We start from the raw sequence: 11,330 nt of genomic DNA, 5'->3' as shown, positions 1-11,330 counted from the left end.
TTTTAAAAATGCTTTTGTAAAACATTTTTGTGGTTTCTACTCAACTAGATGATGGTCTCTAATGTCAGAAGTCATGTGCACCTTTGTCACATTACAAGCTCCTACCACCACATGTGACACATAGTAGGCATCACTCTTTCTAATGAACAAAGTAAATAGTTAATGAACAAATGAGATAAGATGCACAGCTCAATACTTGACAATTTTTCAACCTTATAGTGGTGGAGGTAGTTTTCCCAGTAGCTCACAGTACACACAACACACACACACACACACACACACACACACACACACACACACACACACACACGTCGGCTTGTGCATGCTATGTCTGTGTGGAGGTCATGAGACTACTAATAGAGATCAGTTCTCTCATTCTACCATACTAGTCTCAGGGATCAAACTCAAATGAAAACAAGCACCTTTATCCCCTGAGCTTTCTCACAGGCCCCACACTTCCTGTTTCATAACATTTCTGAGACTTTTATTTTCTCTTGTTCCTGTGTTGTAGTCATTTTAGCAGCAGGAATCCTGCCTGCCTACAGTCTTGCTCTGCTTTCAGGGATCATTAGCACCTATTCAATTGAAAGAAGGTTTCAGAGCACATTTGTCATTGAAGGCTGAACTGCCAGGGACTATATCTATTTGATGGGACTTTAGTGAAGATTTGTTTCTTTAGGAATAAGGCATCTCTTCTTGGTGTGAGAGCAAATTAACAGCTGCTATAGAAATGCCAACACCTACAGATGCCTTCCAATTATCTATGAAGCCTGGGTGACAGGAAAGAGTAACAATCTTTGCTTGAGAAGTTGCCTGAGGGAAAAGCTGAGACATTTTCAAGTGCAATGAACAAATGAATCAATAAGAGCATCTGAATGAACCACAGCCAGGAAGGGGACTTTCATCACGGTAAGCTCCGCCAGGCCTCATCAATATTCTCACAGTGCAAAGAGGCCTGATACCACATGCCAAAAACTATTCAAAATTATCTGAAGAAATTTTGGGTTTTTTCCCCATGCATGTAGAATATGTAGTAACTACTGACCAACATGGTAGCACCAACATGGTTTTTATTTGACACGGAAAATTTTATATTTAACTTCACTCAAAAGTCAGACTGTGTCTACTTCCATTTACATTATGTACTAGATGTTTCAAATGTTATGTGTAATGTTTCACAAATGTCCATTCATCAGAGATAGGACATGAATGAGAGACCAAAGGAACAACCCAACCCCAGTCTAGAGCAGTGAACCAGTGACCTTATAGGAGTTACTTACAAAAGCATGGGTGAAACAAAGGTGGCTGCATCACTGAAAAGCCCACTACAATACAGGTGATAGAATTGCCAAAGCTGCAACTCTAGAGTCCTCTGGATAACTAGCAGGCAGCTCAGCCAATTATGGTGTCTCTCCCTAGCAACCATGTACTGCCTTTATAACCATGGGGAGGGGCCTTATGATTCATGGTATATTCCTGAACCTTTAACATTTTCATTTATTTCCTGAGTATGGAGCTCTCCTCTCCCTCTGGAAAACAATGTTATGATATGAAAGAAATAACTATACAATAAATATAAAAATTCTTTGAGTATTCTTGGAACTGTGTAATGGTATGCGAATTCATAGCTAAGGTCCATTGAGATGACAAAAGACTTGCCTGAGAGCACACACTAAAAAACTCTAAATCTCGTTATGTGAATACATAAACCTTTTTTTATGGGATCTCTGCAGCCTTAATGATATATATAACTTAGAAGTGTTTTTTTTTTTCCATGTGTCTGAATGAAATGAAGGAATGTAACTTAACTTCACACATGGCACTTGTATCGCTCAAGATGTCTATCTGAAAGGAACAAGCAACTTGGCATAGTTTCTGTAATAGTGGTAATGTTGACAATTCCAATGTCAGAATAATTCAGTGTGAGCACTTAGGACTTCACTGATATTTAAGACACACTTACCACCTCAAGAAATATACACAGGACAGTGATAGACACACAAAATATGGTCACATTTATACCATATCAAGTCACCAATAGAAGCTTGAAGCACCTACTTAAAATGTGTGAATTAGTTAAAAATATGCTCTTGATGGGGAATGTACTTCTTTGTATGTTTATCTTATTGATTATTGAATAAAATACTGTTTGGCCAATGAAACAGCAAGTTAGACGGGACTAGAAGTCAAAGAGGATTCTGGGAAATGTAGTAGGGAAGTGCTGATCCAGGCAGGAAGTGACATAGCAAGGAGACTCATATTTAAGAAAGGAGAAGCAGGAAGTGTCCCTTTTTCCCCTCCTCTCTTCCTCCAGCAGCACAATGTGATCCACCGGCAAGGAGGGACGCCAATAAGACATCCGATAAGTCTTATAAAATATATAGATTTATGATAATTAATACTGAGCTAACAGATGAGAAATCCTAGTCATTGGCCAAGCAGCATTGTACCTAATACAATTTTCTTTGTGCATTAATTGGGGCCCTAACTCAGGCAGGCAGCTGGCGTAGAGCCAACACGTGGCAGTGGGACTTGGCAGCTTATGGCAGAAAGATTTATTGTAACAAGCTCTCTTGTTTATGGGACCATATTTGAGTAGTTTTTCATTATAGCAAGAAGTTATCCTATAGTTTCTAAGAGTTCCTGCCAGAATTTTTCTCAACAATGGCCTCGAACTTCGAAGTGTAAGCCAAATAAACTTTTCCTCCCCAAGTTCCTTTTGGTCCGAGTGTTTGATCACAATAAAAAGGAAATTCAGACATTCACCTAATCTATATCCAAATTACCAAAAGCAACCTAGGTTTAGAGAATCTTAGGGCCTTCATATGGAAGTCCAATTACATTTGCTTTAAGAAAGGATTTCAAAAATAAGTCATTAGTACCTTAATGCCTTTGTACCAAGAAATGAACCTCCAGTCCCCTGAAGAGGCAGCATCTCTGTGAATTACAAATGTCACATAGCAAGCTACCTAATTCGGCTCCCATGCTTCTTCACCACAGAGGGAGTGGCACTCTTAGGAGACATGGACTTACTAGAGTAGGTGTGGCCTTGTTGGAGGAATTGTATCACTGTGGGGGCTTTGATGTTTCCTTTTCTCAAGCTATACCCAGTGTTTTAGACCTTCTCCTATTGCCTGTAAGTCAAGATCTAAGGACTCTCAGCTCTTGCTCCAGCACCTTGTCTGCCTGCATGACACCATGTCACATCCTAATGATAATGGATTAAACCTCTGAAATTCTAAGCCACCCCAATTAAATGTCTTTTCTTTGTAATTGTAGGGGAAAAGAAACATACCCTGAGCAGAGTCAAAAGAAACATCCTTTGGCCCTGAAACCAGGGCCAAAATATATACTTTGGTTCTAGAATAGAGGCAGTAAAAGAAATATGATCTGGCCCTGAAATTAGGGCCAAAAGGCCAAGTGAAAGAAACATACTTTGGCCCTGAAACCAAAGTCAAATGTGGCCCTGGCCAAATAAGCAGAAAAACAACCAATCCCTGATTAGGGAAAACAAGCCAATCCCCCAAGCAGAAGATCTAGCCAATCTGAGCTCAGGGTCTGAAATCTAAACAATCCCCACCCTGGAAATCTCCCTGGAAAACTTCTGCCCCTAAGAAGCGCTATATAAACCCTGTGCCTGTTCACCTTATGGCTATCTAACTGTTCTCTTCCACCCTAGCATAGGTAGCCACTCTGCTCCCAATAAATCTCCTGAATGAGGTTTGGGTGAGACTTCTTCACAGGAATGGAGTGGAGGAGAAAAGTAGCAACTTTTTTTCTGGAGCCTCGGCACAGCAGAGCAGTACCTGGCTGTAATACTTTTGCTGGGGAAAACTTCCCATAGTGAAGTTGAGTTGTTATACTTCACTGGGGAAGCCCTCACCTGCTGGAAAAGAGCTGTTACATTGGGAAAGTCTTTCTCTGGAGCAGGGCTATAAAGTGCTACTACTTTTCCATCTTAGCTGTAACACTTAGTATTCTTTGGCTCCCAACTGCCAGGATCCCTTTCCATCTGAGCTTCAATGCTTACAGTAACAGTTGCCATGGTCATGATGTCTCCACAGCAATAGAAATCCTAACTAAAACAACCCCTTAAGTCATTTTCCATTTGCTGAATTTATATTTTTAGCCTTGTAAAATCTCCCAAAATATATCTTATCCATTCATTTTGATAGTTTTAGATTGGGGCTTTGTAACACATACTTTGGTTCAACCAGAGGTATTAGAACTATCCCTAATTTTTATTTTTTCCAATCCTCTCTAAATACTGATGCATCCAAAACTTCTATAAGACAGATCACTTGCTGCTATTTTCTATTTGTATAACATGTTTCCTTTATTTGGTTCATCCTTTTCCTGGATGAATTTCATGTTCCTTGCATTTGTTGCATGGCTTTTTATGGGTGGATTCCCATGGACTTCCTTGGATTTTTTTCTTCTCCTTCTTTGGTTGATAATTTGTTCTTCTTAAACTTAGCTGTTTAAAGCATCTCTAATGTCTCAGCCCATTTACTATCTGTCTAAGGATGTTCTAAAGCTCAAATATATTTAAAGTCCAAGTGTAAATATTCATAACATTATGCACATGTGGTAACAGGGAGGAGTGGAATTATTCCACGTGTATAAAAGGGCAGTTAAGATTCAATTTGAAAAACTATGCTGAGGTCAAACAGAACTGATTCTGCAGGCAGAAGGATTATGACACTTGACCTTGCGTTATTTCACCTATTACTAACACCAGCATTTCTTTCTACTTTGACTCATCTACTCTGAATCTTTAGTATTCAATATGGTCATTGCTTCATCTGATAACAGGCCACCTCACTTTAGGTGTATCCTTCCATAAACTGCTCATTTTGAAGTTTTCATCTCTATTACAATGTAGACTCTTAAAGGGACATGCTAACTATGTTTAATTTACCGTATACTTAGAGTGTCTTCCATCCAATTGCTATTCAGTGTATATTTAAATGGGTTAAATATAAACATGTTTATGTTTGAATAAGCTTAATGACAATAAATTAATGGCTTGGATATAAAGTTTTTAGCCACATACCTGGATTAACTGTACAAATGGATAATGAGTTTTCTCTACCAATTTCACTCAAGTCTCCTAAAAGGTCTGCTTTCTACAGTTCTGAGCCAAGATTTTCCTTCACATGCTCCATATTCAATTCTCACTTCGCTGAGTTCTGTGAGTTTAAGCAGCAGTATTACCCTTTATTCCTAAAATATCACAACTGTGGTTTTGTTTTCCATTGTTTTGTGGGTAATTGATTTTCATTGGATGATATATAATAGAGAAATGCCACCACATCAGAGTTCCATTTTCAAATAAATGCCACATTATAAAATGCAATTAAATATGAAGATCATAATCTTTTCATCAGCAACAATCTACATGTATATAATGTAGCAAGTTAGAGAAGATAATGGGATCATAATTGGCTTGGAAAATGAGGTTGGAGGAATAATACCATGAGATGGGCTTCAAAAGGAATGAAGGAAACACATTTTCAAGGTCACTGGTGCAAAGAAATAAGAAAGTGGCTATCAGAAAGACGGCTTGCATGCAATGTGCCTTGGGGATCCCAATGACAACCGAAATTGAGGCAATAACAACCAACTTACCAATTGCATCTAGAAGAAAGAAATGAAGGACTCACTTCTTCCACTGAAAATCTGGGTCTCTTATAAGTAATGGGTGCCCAAAAAACAACAACTAGGCAACCAACGCTTTATTGGGGGTAGCAATGAATCAGAAATAGGAAAGAAGCAAGCTCTCAAGGCAGAAGGGAATAAGGGCATCAAGCTGCTGCATAGTTAGAATAAGATCATTAGAGGAACATGATTATAATCAAGCCACTTCTGTGCATGACACCAGGATCCCACATCTGCCTGAGACTGCAAGCTCTGAAGAGACTGCTGATTGAAATTGGGAAAAGTGGTAATAGTACATTGGAGCCAGATAAACAATTATGCTTTAAATTAAGAAACAAGTGTGCCCCAGAAAGAGAGAGCACTGTTGTAGAAATGGGTTCAAATGGTAGTGTCTCCCTTGGCAGCTTGCATAGCACCTCCCCCTAATATGAGAGCCAGTCCTCAAGAAGGAGGCATCCAGGCCAGTTCCAGACTGATTCTTCTAAGTCCTATTCGAAAGTCCATGGTGCTTCAATAATATGGTCTTAACTTCAAATTCTGGAAGGTAATCAATGGTAATGAGAAATAGTCTGTATTATTTTGGGAGTCTCTAGGACTTCCCTGACCAGCAACTCAAAGCAATTTTCCCATACTTGGCATTGGATGCACCCATGTACTCTCAATATGCACCCAAAGGTTTCCAAACAAGAGCAGTATAATGACATCACCAAATGACATGCCAAAATGGATAGAGAAAATTCAACATGCTCCAACCCCCAGATAAAGAGTTATAGGTTGTCAATGCCTGCTGGGGGAGGGATAATTAGTCTCTTCCCAGGGCAAGCTCCCATATTGGCTATTTGATCCCAAATAGTCAGCCCTGGACACATGTACATATAAGAAAAGGTAAATGGACTCAGTAGGTTATGCATGTGTTCGTATTTGTGTGAGTATGCACACATGTGTGTATATATGTGTGCATGTGTGAATAATAATTAGAGAAGAAGTCATGAATTTAGTTGGAGGAGAGAAGGAGTGACAGTAGTGATGTAGATTCATTCATCATATATGAAGTTCTCAAAAGAAAATGTGAGGCTTGAGGTCATGGATTTTGAACAAGAGTTTACAACTACTGCTTTTCAAAGCCAACACAATTCTTAGCTACATTCTAAATATTTATCCTTATACCCACAGATACGTGTAGCTCTCACCCCTAAACAATTAATGTTTTCTTTGTAAATTGGAAACTATTCCAGAAAACCACAACCAATCAAAATACAAAATTGTGCAGCCCAATCCCAACTGATACAGCTACAACACAACTCCTACTGCTAAAGGCTCAGTGAACATTGCAGAAGTGGGGACAGAACAATTGTAAGAACCAACGGAGCAAGCTGTCTGGTGAGAGATCATGTCTCTTAGAAATTTCTGGGAAGCTACACTCATACAGTCTGAACACATGACTAAACAAGATCTGTACAACAAGAACACCAACAGACATGCTATGTTAACATGGAGGGTGGGAGATTCTCCTGAAACCTCAATACTAAATAAAGAATTATAGGCAACTAAGAAAGGCTGCTAGTGGAAAATAATAGTCCTCCCCAGGGAACAGGCCCCAATTGGTTATCCAATGCCAAAGTCATGAAATCCTATCCATACAAGTAATATTTTACAGACTGAGAAGACTATATTTATGTATTTAGGGGAAATTACACACACACACACACACACACACACACACACACACAAATGCATGTATGTGTGTGCGCATGTGCGGGTACACACACACACACACACACACACACACACACACACACACACACACACACACACACACTGAGGCCAGAGACCATAAATTTGAGAGAGTTTGTGGATGGAGGGCTACATGAGAACAGTTATAAGGGAAAAGGGAAAGGGGAAATGGCATAACTATAATTTAACTCAAATAATTAAAAAATGACTTTAAAACAAAGTAACCCTGACACAATGCTTTTAATTTCTCAACCAAATGACACACTTAATGAAAATATAGAATTTCTTTATAACAGTGAAAACCTTCTTAAGTTTTGCTATAAAATGATATTATTTTTAGCATTAGTGTCTGGAGACTTTTGTGCTGCTCCCTTACTATCAACAGGAATGACACCTAACCCAACATGGATATATTAACTACTACGGTTAAGGAAACATCCAAACATCAGATCCTCAAGTAAAGCGGTTCATGTCTGCTGACCAAGTGAAGGAAGGATTGTGCAGAATAAGAGTTTTAAAGGACAGAATAGTTGGTTTTGGATCCCAGATGTCATTTACTACCTATAGGTTGTATAATCCTTGACAACTAGACTCTCTCAACTATAAAACAGGAAAATTTTATCTATATCACAAATCTCTCTTAAGTTTACATTGGGTTGTGTTTGTTGCATATACATGTGACAATGTGTTGTCAGTGAGTAATGCTGCCCTGCAAATAAAAATGTATATGATGGGTTCTGGAAGAAATGTATTAACAAAAAGAACTTCTAACTGTAGAAAGTTTTACCAAGCTTCAAGCCTTACAAAAAGATGAGTCATAAAAACTTTTATAGCCTTGTTTCTTTTGAAATACAAAAGGATATAATTGTGTGCAGTTGGCAAAGATTCTTATCCTGAATGTGAAATTTGAGAAAATCCAAAATGCAGTCTTCAGTTTTTCAAACTCGATCCTGAAAGTACAGTGTTTATCTCCTTTAGAAAGTAATTTAATGCAAAAAGTACTTGCGCTCAGAGGAAAGGAAGTTTGGACAGTAACTTTCAGTATGTCCCTGTGGATTTGGTGCTATAAGAATAGAGTACTTTCAGGTTTGGGGTAAGGCTACTTCAGCTTTATCTATCACTGTCTTCCCCATCTATCCTTTCCCCATTCAAATAAGAACAATTGTTCTTTTAAGATCTGAATTTTAAGCATAAAAACTTTACTGTAAAATTGCTTAGATAAAATCAAGCTGTTGTGTGTTCCTTGGGCCATTCTTTTTAACTGAGGACCAACAAGAAGGATTAGTTCTATGAAATAAGGAAGGTTGCTTAATAATCATTGCTCTTGGGTTTAATTACCACTTTGACAGTGTGGTACAAAGCACAGGACCATATTTAATACGATTTTTCTTCCTATATCACTGTCCTATGGTTGGAGGCGTATTAGTTTCTTGCCTGATAATTCATTCTCATATGACACCCCTATATTGTCTAGCTGGCTGTGTTGTTTCATAAGAAAAATACCTTAAGTGACTGCACTTATGTCAGCTAAGAAACCTTATTAATTTTCATTGTTCCTAAAAATGTTTAAATAACAAATTTTACCATGAAAGGGTTTATGTATTACAACCTTTTCCTCGAAGGAAATGAAACTGAGAACATGAAAGGTCAAGCAGCTCTGCCAAGACTCCACAAGGAAGAGTGTTAAAGGAGGGTCTTCAAGCACAGGACTTCAGCACCTGTTGTAGCCAATGCTGGTGTGGTCAGGTTCATAGTCACTGAACCCTCATGCACCTTACCTCACTCCTAAGGCTACTCCACTGATTCAGTGGCATCAGCAATTGTTTCTAAGCCCTATGAGATGGAGCTTTTCTTCTGAGAGCATTTGAGACTTACAACCCTTCTTCCTGCTCCCCAAATATCAGCATTATTATCAGCTTTTCTAATTTTAATTTGTGTTCTATTTTCATAATTTGCCACCTTCTCTTGCAAACACAGATGAGGGCAGAAAAGGGAAGCTAGGGCTAGGAAGCCTGGTTGAGAAGTGATACTTAACTACTCACACCCAGCCTTCTGCTTCCACCTTTGGGAAAAGTCAGAAACTGGAAGTTCAAAGCACAAAATCAACAACATTAAAACTGTTTTCCCTCCAAAAATTTAAACTTGGAATCTTTCTCTTTATTTCCCTGACTTTAACTTCTTTAATGTCTGAAAGCATGCAAATATTATTTGCATTATTTTAAAAGAGAGAAGAGTCTATCTGCTTGGGGTAAGCTTGAATAAGTCGTTATATTGATAATAACTACTTTGACCTAGGCAAATATCAGCTGACAGAAATAGAACTGGTGAAGTGAATTTCTTCAGGATGAATTGAGAAAGACGGTCAAAGAAGAAAATGGTACTGCTGTGACTCAAAGAGTACTGCACAGGTAAAGGAACGGGAAGAAAAGGCTTCTAGCATGGGGTAGAAAAGCCTGTCTGTTCGCATTAATCTGCTTGGGAATGTTCACAAATGAAATATTTCCTAAAGCCCTGGAGCCCGGGGAAGAAGTTTTCACGACTAAGGAATTTTTTTCCAGGAGCTAAGTAGGAGTAGAAAAAAAGGTAAACAAAATATATATTCTCATTTATAAGCATAATTTAAAAAAAGAGTTTAGAAGCTGAGACAAAAGAATTTCATAGTGCATTCCCTGCTAGCTGGGTTAGAGTGAGATCCTATCTCAGAAATAAACAAAAGTTGTCTTGAATTTAGGACAGTGCTTCTAGAGATTGGGAATGGCGGGGCTGGGCAGACATAAGAATAAAAGTAGGGCTCTCTCTCTCTCTCTCTCTCTCTCTCTCTCTCTCTCTCTCTCTCTCTCTCTCTCTCTCTCTCTCTCTCTCTTCTGCAGCCGAGCAAAATGTCCAAGGGAAAGAAGGCCAAGGGGAAGAAGGTGGCCCTGGACCCCGACGTCGTGAAGAAACAGGAGGCCAAGAAAGTGGTGAACCCTTTGTTTGAGAAGAGGCCTAAGAACTTCGGCATTGGGCAGCACATCCAGCCCAAACTAGATTTCACACTCTTCGTCAAATGGCCTCCATACATTTGACTGCAGCGGCAAAGGGATATCCTCTATAAGTGGCTTAAAGTTCCTCCTGCCATTAACCAGTTCACCCAGGTCCAGGACCGGCAAACAGCTACCCAGCTACTCAAGCTTGGCCACAAGTACAGGGCAGAGACAAAGCAGGAGAAGAAGCAAAGACTGTTGGCCCATGCTGAGAAGGCTGCTGGCAAAGGGTATGTCCCAACTAAGAGGCCACCTGTTCTTCTATACAGTCACCACCTTGGTGGAGAACAAGAAGGCTCAGCTGGTGGTAATCACCCCCGATGTAGACCCCATTAAGCTGGTGGTCTTCCTGCCTGCCCTATGCCAGAAGATGGGGGTCCCCTACTGCATCATCAAGGGAAAAGCCAGGCTGGGACGACTGGTCCACAGGGAAACTTGTACCACCATTGCCGTCACACAGGTTAACTCGGAAGACAGGGGTACTCTGGCTAAGCTGGTGGAAACTATTAGGACCAATTACAAAGACAGATATGATGAAATCCGATGCCACTGGGGAGGCAATGTCCTGGGTCCTAAATCTGTGGCTCGAATTGCCAAGCCTGAAAAGGCAAAGACTAAAGAACTTGCTACTAAACTAGGTTAAATGTACACTCACCGCTAAGTTTTCTGTACATAAATACAAACTTATTTATCTTCCATCTAAAAATAAATAAAAGGACGGTGGATTTAATTAGTGCATGCTGTTTATATGTTTTTTCCAACTTTTTTTATTTGAATTAGAAACAGGATTGTTTTACATGACAATCCCATTTCCCGTCTCCCTCCCGTCCTCCCCTACCCACTCCCCCAACTAAAACCTTATCTGTCACATATCTTTTCTGCTCCCCCTGGATGGTGAGACCTTCCATCGGG

The 11,330-nt window shown here is 39.5% G+C and overlaps 1 pseudogene; it reads left to right on the top strand.

The window, feature by feature from the left end:
• Positions 1-10,268: 10,268 nt before the first annotated feature.
• LOC100763918 lies at positions 10,269-11,061 on the top strand (annotated as a pseudogene).
• Positions 11,062-11,330: the final 269 nt, after the last annotated feature.

Source organism: Cricetulus griseus, chromosome 3 (genome assembly GCF_003668045.3).
Source record: "Cricetulus griseus strain 17A/GY chromosome 3, alternate assembly CriGri-PICRH-1.0, whole genome shotgun sequence".
NCBI classification, from domain to species: Eukaryota; Metazoa; Chordata; class Mammalia; order Rodentia; family Cricetidae; genus Cricetulus; species Cricetulus griseus.
The sequence above is the reverse complement of the archived record's forward strand: the minus strand, read 5'-3'. Positions and strand labels throughout refer to the sequence as shown.